This window comes from Ambystoma mexicanum, chromosome 5p (genome assembly GCF_040938575.1).
Source record: "Ambystoma mexicanum isolate Mex_15411 chromosome 5p, UKY_AmexF1_1, whole genome shotgun sequence".
In the NCBI taxonomy this organism is placed as follows: domain Eukaryota; kingdom Metazoa; phylum Chordata; class Amphibia; order Caudata; family Ambystomatidae; genus Ambystoma; species Ambystoma mexicanum.
Genome location: NC_090930.1, coordinates 742,265,501 through 742,278,920, shown reverse-complemented (window position 1 = coordinate 742,278,920; position 13,420 = coordinate 742,265,501). Strand labels below are relative to the sequence as shown.

Below are 13,420 nucleotides of genomic sequence, written 5' to 3'. Positions count from 1 at the left end.
AAAGGCACGTAACACCCCCAAAACATCTACATAAGTTAGAAATACTCCGGAAGAGTACTCAGTTTATGAAAAGGCGGTGAATCCCAAATAGAACTGTAAATGTAAGCTAGCAAGCAGACTGTGCACCCCTGTTTGGAACTATGACCTGTGTGTTGCCCTCTATTAACAGAACAATGTAACTGCAGCCCATGTCACATAAAATAGAAAGTAGAGATTATGCAAATTAACTCCCAGAAGAGCCTGGTGTCACCCCAAAAGGTGTCATGCTTTTCACACCAAGAAACATCCACACATAGATCCCTGCGAACCTCAAAAACGTACAGGAAACCCTGTCCAGCGCTTTGCTCCCAGAGGAGATAAGGTTGAAAAACCACCCTATGTTAAAAGTGTCCATAATCCATGCCAGCTGCCCTGTCTATAGAACCTGGCTGTTCGTGGCCATTCAGGGCATGAGTGGAAGGGTTTAACCTGCCTGGGTTCTTGGGCATGGTTTCATCATGCCTCAGTTTACAATGGCACTCTGCCACTTTGTCAGGCTTTAAAGAAGCCTGACTCCTGCAGAGCAAAAGATCTGATTATTTCCTTACATGTTTTGTATGTAAGAATGCGGATGGTGCTCTGAGCCTCCTATGGTGGTTATTAAGCATGGTATACATACCATAGCATGTAACTGTGCCTACAAATGGAACATTTTGTTCATTTATTAGGGAGTTGTGAAAATGGCAAAATCAAATTGCCATTACTGACACAGACCAGCTGCCGCTGTCCGGACATTTCGTCGAAAGACATTTCGTCGAAAGACATTTGGTCGACGTAATTTGGTCGAAAGCCAAATGGTCGATTTTTTAATTTATTTATATATATATTTTTTAGGTTGTAGTTTAGGGAAAAAAAGGGGTTTTTAGAAAAAAAGGGGGTTGGGGGGACCCCCCCAAACCCCCCCCCCCAAAAAAAATTTGAAAATAAAAAACAAAGCAATTCGACCATTTGGTTTTCAACCAAATGGTTTCGACCAATTGTCCTGTCGACAAATTTTTTTCGACGAAATGTCTGGCAACCCAGCTGCCGACTGTTGCTATTGACAGGAGTTCCAGGTGTATAAACTGAGGAGATCACCAGTTCAATTACCTGTGAACGCATTTTGAAGCTCATTCACAACCAGTTCATGCCCGTTCTCTCCATTTTGGCTTTCTGGCTGGCCGAGGGGCCCTTCAGTAATGTTCTTTGCTAACCATTACACCATGGGCCCCTTGCTGGTGCAACCTGACAGAGTTGTAACAGAAATGAGAATCGAGATCTCATGCATCATTTTAACAAACTCATATTCCTAGCCCACGGATATTATGCAAATGTGGAACTGTTTAGTTGGTTGTTGCGCAATAGCAAACTCTTTGCTTTACAGCTCATTTGGATAGGATTCTTCCTCTGGAGGCATAAGATAAAAGAATATTGCATACATTCTCTAAAAGGCTCTTTTTTTGCTGCAATGACGTTCATCATGTCACTAAGTATGTAGGTTCCATGGTGTAATGGTTAGCACTCTGGACTCTGAATCCAGCGATCCGAGTTCAAATCTCGGTGGGACCTTGGGAATTACTGTGTTTGTTTTCCTCCCAGTGTCTTGTTTTAATAGCAATGACGCTGCTGTGTCGCCCACTTTCATAGCATTATTCCCTGGGTGCATTTGAAAAAAGAAAGATTTTCCATGGATGACGCTCTTTAGCCACAATGAAACCCACCACTTTCTGTGGTGTGAAAGACTCATGGTGTAATGGTAGCACCCTGGAGGTTGAATCCAATAATTTGCATTCAAATCTCTGTAAGAGTTTACCATCAGTCGAACCTTTCCCTTATCGTTTATTGTGGATGTCTTCTTTGAAGAAAGGTATGATCCAACTAAAGTAAGTACATTCACGAATGGGCCCTTGGTCGGTACAAACAGTATTTATACACCTCAGGCCTTTTGTGAATTAAGAAAAGTGTGTTCTTCGTTCTATTTTTCATCTCAAACTGATACCTTCATTTTACAAACATGTAAAGACTGTTAAGACGCTTGATTAATATCATTGATTCTGAATGTGGTCGCTTTTCATAGGATTAACCCTTTAACAATTTTGAAAGAGAATGGCGATACAATAGAGCTGCTTTTCCCAAAATGGTATTATTAATGTTGTTGCTGCATCTTCAAGTAAAAAGAGAATCCATTGGGTCACAGATTGAGCATGTTTCTTAACATTGAGTTAAGTTTGAAAATTTCAAATCTTTTATGTATGTTTCCGATGCAGATCTGCCCATCGACTCAGAATGACCTCACTGTTCATACATTTAAAAAAAATGCATAAAGGTTAAGGTGCTAGGCACAAAAGTGGATTTTTATGAAAAGTTATGCCAGAGAGTGAGAGCGAAAATGAATACCCTACACCACTAACCTTATGAATATTACTATCTTTGGCCTATAATTTAAGACAACAAGGAGACAAAGTGTGTTAGAGCAAGAGAGAGGTTCCACCGAAACTTGAACTCGGATCGCTGGATTCAAAGTCCAAAGTGCTAACCATTACACCATGGAACCCTTGTTGAGCAGAGCTTCATAAGGGCAATGAGAATATAGGGCACAGTCAAGATTTTTACTGACCTATAGTAACCGTTTACTGATATTATATCAAAGCAGCACTGTTGCTGTTGGATGCTGTGCAATCGCAAAGTATTGGCTTCAGGTCTCATTTGGATCAAATTCTTCCTCTGGAGTCTAATGATATAGGAATATTACATATTTTCTCTGATGTGCTCTGTTTTTCCAGAATGAAGGTCATCATGCTTCTGAATATGTGGGTTCCATGGTGTAATGGTTAGCACTCTGGACTCTGAATCCAGCGATCCGAGTTCAAGTCTCGGTGGGACCTTGGGGCTGCTTCTCTTTTAGAGTTGCCTTTCATTTGCAGATATATATAACAGCAATAGCTTTGCTTTACAGCCCACTTTGATGGCAGTCTTCTTTGACCAAAGAATATTAATAGTTTCTGGGGATGACTCTCTTTTGCCACAAAGAAACTGCCCACTCTCATATCTCCAAAGCTCCAAGGTATAATGGCTATTAAACTGGCTTTTGATCTCAGCGATTTGCATTGAAAGCCCAGGAGGCCCCTAAAATCAGTTGAATTGTTTCCTGATAATTTAGAGTTTATTTCTTCTTTCGAGAAAGGTGTGATCCAAATAAAGTAAGTACATTTAAACAAGGGCACTTGATCAGTAAATGCACTACTTTCTAGAACTCATAACTCTTGTAAGTTATAAAAAGTTTGCTCTCCATACAGTTTGTCAACTCAAAGAATTACATTTTTTACACATTTAATAAGACCATCAAATTGCTTGAAACATAGGAATGATTGTGAAAGTGAATATGATTCACCAAAATAATTGTATAACATTTTTTAATGTTAATAAAATAGGGCTTTTTCCAATCTTTTCACATCAATGTTGTTTCTGCATGTTCCAGTGAGCAGAGAATCTACTGCACATAGTGTGTACATTTTTCTTTTCATAGAGTTAAGGTTGGACATTATTCATCTGTGGAAAATGTTTCTGAGAGATATCTGGGTGCCCACTCTGATTGACCTTAGGGATTGTACATTAACGATATGTAGTTGCATCACTGTATTGGTATCAGGCACCAAAGTGCATTTAAATGTAATGTCGTGCAGAGAGAGTCGACTGAACTGCTGAATATTAACTCTGTTGAATTGTAATTTGAGAAATTAGAAAATGGAGTGTAAGAGCAAGATAACGGTCCCACCGAGACTTGAACTCGGATCGTTGGATTCAAAGTCCAAAGTGCTAACCATTACACCATGGAACCCTTGCAAGATGCACCTGAGAGCGATGAATCAGAAATGGCAATATAGAGCACATTTACAATTTTTACAGATTCATAGTCCCAATTGACTGATATCATACAAACACAGCGATGTTGTCGATTGACGTTGTGCTATAGCAATCTCTGTGCTTTATAGAGCATGTAGATCAAATTCTTCCTCTTGAGGCATATGATTAAGCAATATTAAATATTGTTTCTGACTGCCTCTGTTTTGGCATAATGAAGTTCAGCATTTGCGGAAGTATTTAGGTTCCATGGTCTAATGGTTAGTAGGCTGGACTCTGAATTTAGTAATCTGACATGTTATAGCTATATTTTGTTTTCCTTTGGGTGTATTGTCATTTTATGCACATAGATTTCCTAGCAGTGGCTGTGATGAATAGTTCAATTTGATAGCAGCTTCCTTTTGAGAATTTGAAAAAAAAAGAATTAAATAGTCTCTCTGGATGACTCTGCTTTGATTTCTATGTGCACATCCCTTTTGCGTTTCAGAGGGATTGACCAACATACACAACAGTGCTTGGAAGACCTCTTCCTCCCTCATGGCATGTAAAGCTAACCTCTCTCCTACCGTGTGTTTTTTTACTTTTTAACTTCCCCTTCCGAGTCATGATCATGTAACTGAATTTACATTTTTAGATTTTAACTGCAGTAGTTGCTTGTTTTTCATTTTTATTTTTTGTGTACGCATACATCCCTTTTTGTGGGGAGGGGGGAGTGATGTCTGTTTACTTATATTAGCTAATATAGGTCATTTTATGTCCGCTTACAATATGTGTCAGGATTTTTTATTTCGTTTCCAATCAATGTCTAATATCAAGTGGTTTGCAGCAGTCATACAAAGGCACGTAACACCCCCAAAACACCTACATAAGTTAGAAATACTCCGGAAGAGTACTCAGTTTATGAAAAGGCGGTGAATCCCAAATAGAACTGTAAATGTAAGCTAGCAAGCAGACTGTGCACCCCTGTTTGGAACTATGACCTGTGTGTTGCCCTCTATTAACAGAACAATGTAACTGCAGCCCATGTCACATAAAATAGAAAGTAGAGATTATGCAAATTAACTCCCAGAAGAGCCTGGTGTCACCCCAAAAGGTGTCATGCTTTTCACACCAAGAAACATCCACACATAGATCCCTGCGAACCTCAAAAACGTACAGGAAACCCTGTCCAGCGCTTTGCTCCCAGAGGAGATAAGGTTGAAAAACCACCCTATGTTAAAAGTGTCCATAATCCATGCCAGCTGCCCTGTCTATAGAACCTGGCCGTTCGTGGCCAATCGGGGCCTAGGGGCATGAGTGGAAGGGTTTAACCTGCCTGGGTTCTTGGGCATGGTTTCATCATGCCTCAGTTTACAATGGCACTCTGCCACTTTGTCAGGCTTTAAAGAAGCCTGACTCCTGCAGAGCAAAAGATCTGATTATTTCCTTACATGTTTTGTACGTAAGAATGCGGATGGTGCTCTGAGCCTCCTATGGTGGTTATTAAGCATGGTATACATACCATAGCATGTAACTGTGCCTACAAATGGAACATTTTGTTCATTTATTAGGGAGTTGTGAAAATGGCAAAATCAAATTGCCATTACTGACACAGACCAGCTGCCGCTGTCCGGACATTTCGTCGAAAGACATTTGGTCGACGTAATTTGGTCGAAAGCCAAATGGTCGATTTTTTTATTTATTTATATATATATTTTTTAGGTTGTAGTTTAGGGAAAAAAAGGGGTTTTTAGAAAAAAAGGGGGTTGGGGGGACCCCCCCAAACCCCCTCCCAAAAAAAAATGTGAAAATAAAAAACAAAGCAATTCGACCATTTGGTTTTCGACCAAATGGTTTCGACCAATTGTCCTGTCGACAAATTTTTTTCGACGAAATGTCTGGCAACCCAGCTGCCGACTGTTGCTATTGACAGGAGTTCCAGGTGTATAAACTGAGGAGATCACCAGTTCAATTACCTGTGAACGCATTTTGAAGCTCATTCACAACCAGTTCATGCCCGTTCTCTCCATTTTGGCTTTCTGGCTGGCCGAGGGGCCCTTCAGTAATGTTGTTTGCTAACCATTACACCATGGGCCCCTTGCTGGTGCAACCTGACAGAGTTGTAACAGAAATGAGAATCGAGATCTCATGCATCATTTTAACAAACTCATATTCCTAGCCCACGGATATTATGCAAATGTGGAACTGTTTAGTTGGTTGTTGCGCAATAGCAAACTCTTTGCTTTACAGCTCATTTGGATAGGATTCTTCCTCTGGAGGCATAAGATAAAAGAATATTGCATACATTCTCTAAAAGGCTCTTTTTTTGCTGCAATGCCGTTCATCATGTCACTAAGTATGTAGGTTCCATGGTGTAATGGTTAGCACTCTGGACTCTGAATCCAGCGATCCGAGTTCAAATCTCGGTGGGACCTTGGGAATTACTGTGTTTGTTTTCCTCCCAGTGTCTTGTTTTAATAGCAATGACGCTCCTGTGTCGCCCACTTTCATAGCATTATTCCCTGGGTGCATTTGAAAAAAGAAAGATTTTCCATGGATGACGCTCTTTAGCCACAATGAAACCCACCACTTTATGTGGTGTGAAAGACCCATGGTGTAATGGTAGCACCCTGGAGGTTGAATCCAATAATTTGCATTCAAATCTCTGTAAGAGTTTACCATCAGTCGAACCTTTCCCTTATCGTTTATTGTGGATGTCTTCTTTGAAGAAAGGTATGATCCAACTAAAGTAAGTACATTCACGAATGGGCCCTTGGTCGGTACAAACAGTATTTATACACCTCAGGCCTTTTGTGAATTAAGAAAAGTGTGTTCTTCGTTCTATTTTTCATCTCAAACTGATACCTTCATTTTACAAACATGTAAAGACTGTTAAGACGCTTGATTAATATCATTGATTCTGAATGTGGTCGCTTTTCATAGGATTAACCCTTTAACAATTTTGAAAGAGAATGGCGATACAATAGAGCTGCTTTTCCCAAAATGGTATTATTAATGTTGTTGCTGCATCTTCAAGTAAAAAGAGAATCCATTGGGTCACAGATTGAGCATGTTTCTTAACATTGAGTTAAGTTTGAAAATTTCAAATCTTTTATGTATGTTTCCGATGCAGATCTGCCCATCGACTCAGAATGACCTCACTGTTCATACATTTAAAAAAAATGCATAAAGGTTAAGGTGCTAGGCACAAAAGTGGATTTTTATGAAAAGTTATGCCAGAGAGTGAGAGCGAAAATGAATACCCTACACCACTAACCTTATGAATATTACTATCTTTGGCCTATAATTTAAGACAACAAGGAGACAAAGTGTGTTAGAGCAAGAGAGAGGTTCCACCGAGACTTGAACTCGGATCGCTGGATTCAAAGTCCAAAGTGCTAACCATTACACCATGGAACCCTTGTTGAGCAGAGCTTCATAAGGGCAATGAGAATATAGGGCACAGTCAAGATTTTTACTGACCTATAGTAACCGTTTACTGATATTATATCGAAGCAGCACTGTTGCTGTTGGATGCTGTGCAATCGCAAAGTATTGGCTTCAGGTCTCATTTGGATCAAATTCTTCCTCTGGAGTCTAATGATATAGGAATATTACATATTTTCTCTGATGTGCTCTGTTTTTCCAGAATGAAGTGCATCATGCTACTGAATATGTGGGTTCCATGGTGTAATGGTTAGCACTCTGGACTCTGAATCCAGCGATCCGAGTTCAAGTCTCGGTGGGACCTTGGGGCTGCTTCTCTTTTAGAGTTGCCTTTCATTTGCAGATATATATAACAGCAATAGCTTTGCTTTACAGCCCACTTTGATGGCAGTCTTCTTTGACCAAAGAATATTAATAGTTTCTGGGGATGACTCTCTTTTGCCACAAAGAAACTGCCCACTCTCATATCTCCAAAGCTCCAAGGTATAATGGCTATTAAACTGGCTTTTGATCTCAGCGATTTGCATTGAAAGCCCAGGAGGCCCCTAAAATCAGTTGAATTGTTTCCTGATAATTTAGAGTTTATTTCTTCTTTCGAGAAAGGTGTGATCCAAATAAAGTAAGTACATTTAAACAAGGGCACTTGATCAGTAAATGCACTACTTTCTAGAACTCATAACTCTTGTAAGTTATAAAAAGTTTGCTCTCCATACGGTTTGTCAACTCAAAGAATTACATTTTTTACACATTTAATAAGACCATCAAATTGCTTGAAACATAGGAATGATTGTGAAAGTGAATATGATTCACCAAAATAATTGTATAACATTTTTTAATGTTAATAAAATAGGGCTTTTTCCAATCTTTTCACATCAATGTTGTTTCTGCATGTTCCAGTGAGCAGAGAATCTACTGCACATAGTGTGTACATTTTTCTTTTCATAGAGTTAAGGTTGGACATTATTCATCTGTGGAAAATGTTTCTGAGAGATATCTGGGTGCCCACTCTGATTGACCTTAGGGATTGTACATTAACGATATGTAGTTGCATCACTGTATTGGTATCAGGCACCAAAGTGCATTTAAATGTAATGTCGTGCAGAGAGAGTCGACTGAACTTCTGAATATTAACTCTGTTGAATTGTAATTTGAGAAATTAGAAAATGGAGTGTAAGAGCAAGATAACGGTCCCACCGAGACTTGAACTCGGATCGTTGGATTCAAAGTCCAAAGTGCTAACCATTACACCATGGAACCCTTGCAAGATGCACCTGAGAGCGATGAATCAGAAATGGCAATATAGAGCACATTTACAATTTTTACAGATTCATAGTCCCAATTGACTGATATCATACAAACACAGCGATGTTGTCGATTGACGTTGTGCTATAGCAATCTCTGTGCTTTATAGAGCATGTAGATCAAATTCTTCCTCTTGAGGCATATGATTAAGCAATATTAAATATTGTTTCTGACTGCCTCTGTTTTGGCATAATGAAGTTCAGCATTTGCGGAAGTATTTAGGTTCCATGGTCTAATGGTTAGTAGGCTGGACTCTGAATTTAGTAATCTGACATGTTATAGCTATATTTTGTTTTCCTTTGGGTGTATTGTCATTTTATGCACATAGATTTCCTAGCAGTGGCTGTGATGAATAGTTCAATTTGATAGCAGCTTCCTTTTGAGAATTTGAAAAAAAAAGAATTAAATAGTCTCTCTGGATGACTCTGCTTTGATTTCTATGTGCACATCCCTTTTGCGTTTCAGAGGGGTTGACCAACATACACAACAGTGCTTGGAAGACCTCTTCCTCCCTCATGGCATGTAAAGCTAACCTCTCTCCTACCGTGTGTTTTTTTACTTTTTAACTTCCCCTTCCGAGTCATGATCATGTAACTGAATTTACATTTTTAGATTTTAACTGCAGTAGTTGCTTGTTTTTCATTTTTATTTTTTGTGTACGCATACATCCCTTTTTGTGGGGAGGGGGGAGTGATGTCTGTTTACTTATATTAGCTAATATAGGTCATTTTATGTCCGCTTACAATATGTGTCAGGATTTTTTATGTCGTTTCCAATCAATGTCTAATATCAAGTGGTTTGCAGCAGTCATACAAAGGCATGTAACACCCCCAAAACATCTACATAAGTTAGAAATACTCCGGAAGAGTACTCAGTTTATGAAAAGGCGGTGAATCCCAAATAGAACTGTAAATGTAAGCTAGCAAGCAGACTGTGCACCCCTGTTTGGAACTATGACCTGTGTGTTGCCCTCTATTAACAGAACAATGTAACTGCAGCCCATGTCACATAAAATAGAAAGTAGAGATTATGCAAATTAACTCCCAGAAGAGCCTGGTGTCACCCCAAAAGGTGTCATGCTTTTCACACCAAGAAACATCCACACATAGATCCCTGCGAACCTCAAAAACGTACAGGAAACCCTGTCCAGCGCTTTGCTCCCAGAGGAGATAAGGTTGAAAAACCACCCTATGTTAAAAGTGTCCATAATCCATGCCAGCTGCCCTGTCTATAGAACCTGGCTGTTCGTGGCCATTCAGGGCATGAGTGGAAGGGTTTAACCTGCCTGGGTTCTTGGGCATGGTTTCATCATGCCTCAGTTTACAATGGCACTCTGCCACTTTGTCAGGCTTTAAAGAAGCCTGACTCCTGCAGAGCAAAAGATCTGATTATTTCCTTACATGTTTTGTATGTAAGAATGCGGATGGTGCTCTGAGCCTCCTATGGTGGTTATTAAGCATGGCATACATACCATAGCATGTAACTGCGCCTACAAATGGAACATTTTGTTCATTTATTAGGGAGTTGTGAAAATGGCAAAATCAAATTGCCATTACTGACACAGACCAGCTGCCGCTGTCCGGACATTTCGTCGAAAGACATTTCGTCGAAAGACATTTGGTCGACGTAATTTGGTCGAAAGCCAAATGGTCGATTTTTTAATTTATTTATATATATATTTTTTAGGTTGTAGTTTAGGGAAAAAAAGGGGTTTTTAGAAAAAAAGGGGGTTGGGGGGACCCCCCCAAACCCCCCCCCCAAAAAAATTTGAAAATAAAAAACAAAGCAATTCGACCATTTGGTTTTCGACCAAATGGTTTCGACCAATTGTCCTGTCGACAAATTTTTTTCGACGAAATGTCTGGCAACCCAGCTGCCGACTGTTGCTATTGACAGGAGTTCCAGGTGTATAAACTGAGGAGATCACCAGTTCAATTACCTGTGAACGCATTTTGAAGCTCATTCACAACCAGTTCATGCCCGTTCTCTCCATTTTGGCTTTCTGGCTGGCCGAGGGGCCCTTCAGTAATGTTCTTTGCTAACCATTACACCATGGGCCCCTTGCTGGTGCAACCTGACAGAGTTGTAACAGAAATGAGAATCGAGATCTCATGCATCATTTTAACAAACTCATATTCCTAGCCCACGGATATTATGCAAATGTGGAACTGTTTAGTTGGTTGTTGCGCAATAGCAAACTCTTTGCTTTACAGCTCATTTGGATAGGATTCTTCCTCTGGAGGCATAAGATAAAAGAATATTGCATACATTCTCTAAAAGGCTCTTTTTTTGCTGCAATGACGTTCATCATGTCACTAAGTATGTAGGTTCCATGGTGTAATGGTTAGCACTCTGGACTCTGAATCCAGCGATCCGAGTTCAAATCTCGGTGGGACCTTGGGAATTACTGTGTTTGTTTTCCTCCCAGTGTCTTGTTTTAATAGCAATGACGCTGCTGTGTCGCCCACTTTCATAGCATTATTCCCTGGGTGCATTTGAAAAAAGAAAGATTTTCCATGGATGACGCTCTTTAGCCACAATGAAACCCACCACTTTCTGTGGTGTGAAAGACTCATGGTGTAATGGTAGCACCCTGGAGGTTGAATCCAATAATTTGCATTCAAATCTCTGTAAGAGTTTACCATCAGTCGAACCTTTCCCTTATCGTTTATTGTGGATGTCTTCTTTGAAGAAAGGTATGATCCAACTAAAGTAAGTACATTCACGAATGGGCCCTTGGTCGGTACAAACAGTATTTATACACCTCAGGCCTTTTGTGAATTAAGAAAAGTGTGTTCTTCGTTCTATTTTTCATCTCAAACTGATACCTTCATTTTACAAACATGTAAAGACTGTTAAGACGCTTGATTAATATCATTGATTCTGAATGTGGTCGCTTTTCATAGGATTAACCCTTTAACAATTTTGAAAGAGAATGGCGATACAATAGAGCTGCTTTTCCCAAAATGGTATTATTAATGTTGTTGCTGCATCTTCAAGTAAAAAGAGAATCCATTGGGTCACAGATTGAGCATGTTTCTTAACATTGAGTTAAGTTTGAAAATTTCAAATCTTTTATGTATGTTTCCGATGCAGATCTGCCCATCGACTCAGAATGACCTCACTGTTCATACATTTAAAAAAAATGCATAAAGGCACAAAAGTGGATTTTTATGAAAAGTTATGCCAGAGAGTGAGAGCGAAAATTAATACCCTACACCATTAACCTTATGAATATTACTATCTTTGGCCTATAATTTAAGACAACAAGGAGACAAAGTGTGTTAGAGCAAGAGAGAGGTTCCACCGAGACTTGAACTCGGATCGCTGGATTCAAAGTCCAAAGTGCTAACCATTACACCATGGAACCCTTGTTGAGCAGAGCTTCATAAGGGCAATGAGAATATAGGGCACAGTCAAGATTTTTACTGACCTATAGTAACCGTTTACTGATATTATATCGAAGCAGCACTGTTGCTGTTGGATGCTGTGCAATCGCAAAGTATTGGCTTCATGTCTCATTTGGATCAAATTCTTCCTCTGGAGTCTAATGATATAGGAATATTACATATTTTCTCTGATGTGCTCTGTTTTTCCAGAATGAAGTGCATCATGCTACTGAATATGTGGGTTCCATGGTGTAATGGGACCTTGGGGCTGCTTCTCTTTTAGAGTTGCCTTTCATTTGCAGATAGATATAACAGCAATAGCTTTGCTTTACAGCCCACTTTGATGGCAGTCTTCTTTGACCAAAGAATATTAATAGTTTCTGGGGATAACTCTCTTTTGCCACAAAGAAACTGCCCACTCTCATATCTCCAAAGCTCCAAGGTATAATGGCTATTAAACTGGCTTTTGATCTCAGCGATTTGCATTGAAAGCCCAGGAGGCCCCTAAAATCAGTTGAATTGTTTCCTGATAATTTAGAGTTTATTTCTTCTTTCGAGAAAGGTGTGATCCAAATAAAGTAAGTACATTTAAACAAGGGCACTTGATCAGTAAATGCACTACTTTCTAGAACTCATAACTCTTGTAAGTTATAAAAAGTTTGCTCTCCATACAGTTTGTCAACTCAAAGAATTACATTTTTTACACATTTAATAAGACCATCAAATTGCTTGAAACATAGGAATGATTGTGAAAGTGAATATGATTCACCAAAATAATTGTATAACATTTTTTAATGTTAATAAAATAGGGCTTTTTCCAATCTTTTCACATCAATGTTGTTTCTGCATGTTCCAGTGAGCAGAGAATCTACTGCACATAGTGTGTACATTTTTCTTTTCATAGAGTTAAGGTTGGACATTATTCATCTGTGGAAAATGTTTCTGAGAGATATCTGGGTGCCCACTCTGATTGACCTTAGGGATTGTACATTAACGATATGTAGTTGCATCACTGTATTGGTATCAGGCACCAAAGTGCATTTAAATGTAATGTCGTGCAGAGAGAGTCGACTGAACTTCTGAATATTAACTCTGTTGAATTGTAATTTGAGAAATTAGAAAATGGAGTGTAAGAGCAAGATAACGGTCCCACCGAGACTTGAACTCGGATCGTTGGATTCAAAGTCCAAAGTGCTAACCATTACACCATGGAACCCTTGCAAGATGCACCTGAGAGCGTTGAATCAGAAATGGCAATATAGAGCACATTTACAATTTTTACAGATTCATAGTCCCAATTGACTGATATCATACAAACACAGCGATGTTGTCGATTGACGTTGTGCTATAGCAATCTCTGTGCTTTATAGAGCATGTAGATCAAATTCTTCCTCTTGAGGCATATGATTAAGCAATATTAAATA

At 39.3% G+C, this 13,420-nt stretch overlaps 11 non-coding genes across 11 annotated transcripts; 5 read left to right on the top strand and 6 right to left on the bottom strand.

Annotated features, from left to right (window-relative positions):
• Positions 1–1,515: 1,515 nt before the first annotated feature.
• Positions 1,516–1,587, top strand: TRNAQ-CUG (transfer RNA glutamine (anticodon CUG)). Its single transcript has one exon. It is a non-coding gene; the product is annotated as a tRNA-Gln (tRNA).
• Positions 1,588–2,500: 913 nt separating this feature from the next.
• Positions 2,501–2,572, bottom strand: TRNAQ-UUG (transfer RNA glutamine (anticodon UUG)). Its single transcript has one exon. It is a non-coding gene; the product is annotated as a tRNA-Gln (tRNA).
• A 259-nt stretch (positions 2,573–2,831) lies between these two features.
• Positions 2,832–2,903, top strand: TRNAQ-CUG (transfer RNA glutamine (anticodon CUG)). Its single transcript has one exon. It is a non-coding gene; the product is annotated as a tRNA-Gln (tRNA).
• Positions 2,904–3,784: 881 nt separating this feature from the next.
• On the bottom strand, positions 3,785–3,856 carry TRNAQ-UUG (transfer RNA glutamine (anticodon UUG)). The gene has a single exon. It is a non-coding gene; the product is annotated as a tRNA-Gln (tRNA).
• Positions 3,857–6,221: 2,365 nt separating this feature from the next.
• On the top strand, positions 6,222–6,293 carry TRNAQ-CUG (transfer RNA glutamine (anticodon CUG)). Its single transcript has one exon. It is a non-coding gene; the product is annotated as a tRNA-Gln (tRNA).
• A 913-nt stretch (positions 6,294–7,206) lies between these two features.
• TRNAQ-UUG (transfer RNA glutamine (anticodon UUG)) lies at positions 7,207–7,278 on the bottom strand. Its single transcript has one exon. It is a non-coding gene; the product is annotated as a tRNA-Gln (tRNA).
• A 259-nt stretch (positions 7,279–7,537) lies between these two features.
• Positions 7,538–7,609, top strand: TRNAQ-CUG (transfer RNA glutamine (anticodon CUG)). Its single transcript has one exon. It is a non-coding gene; the product is annotated as a tRNA-Gln (tRNA).
• Positions 7,610–8,490: 881 nt separating this feature from the next.
• TRNAQ-UUG (transfer RNA glutamine (anticodon UUG)) lies at positions 8,491–8,562 on the bottom strand. Its single transcript has one exon. It is a non-coding gene; the product is annotated as a tRNA-Gln (tRNA).
• Positions 8,563–10,933: 2,371 nt separating this feature from the next.
• On the top strand, positions 10,934–11,005 carry TRNAQ-CUG (transfer RNA glutamine (anticodon CUG)). The gene has a single exon. It is a non-coding gene; the product is annotated as a tRNA-Gln (tRNA).
• A 900-nt stretch (positions 11,006–11,905) lies between these two features.
• On the bottom strand, positions 11,906–11,977 carry TRNAQ-UUG (transfer RNA glutamine (anticodon UUG)). The gene has a single exon. It is a non-coding gene; the product is annotated as a tRNA-Gln (tRNA).
• A 1,163-nt stretch (positions 11,978–13,140) lies between these two features.
• Positions 13,141–13,212, bottom strand: TRNAQ-UUG (transfer RNA glutamine (anticodon UUG)). Its single transcript has one exon. It is a non-coding gene; the product is annotated as a tRNA-Gln (tRNA).
• Positions 13,213–13,420: the final 208 nt, after the last annotated feature.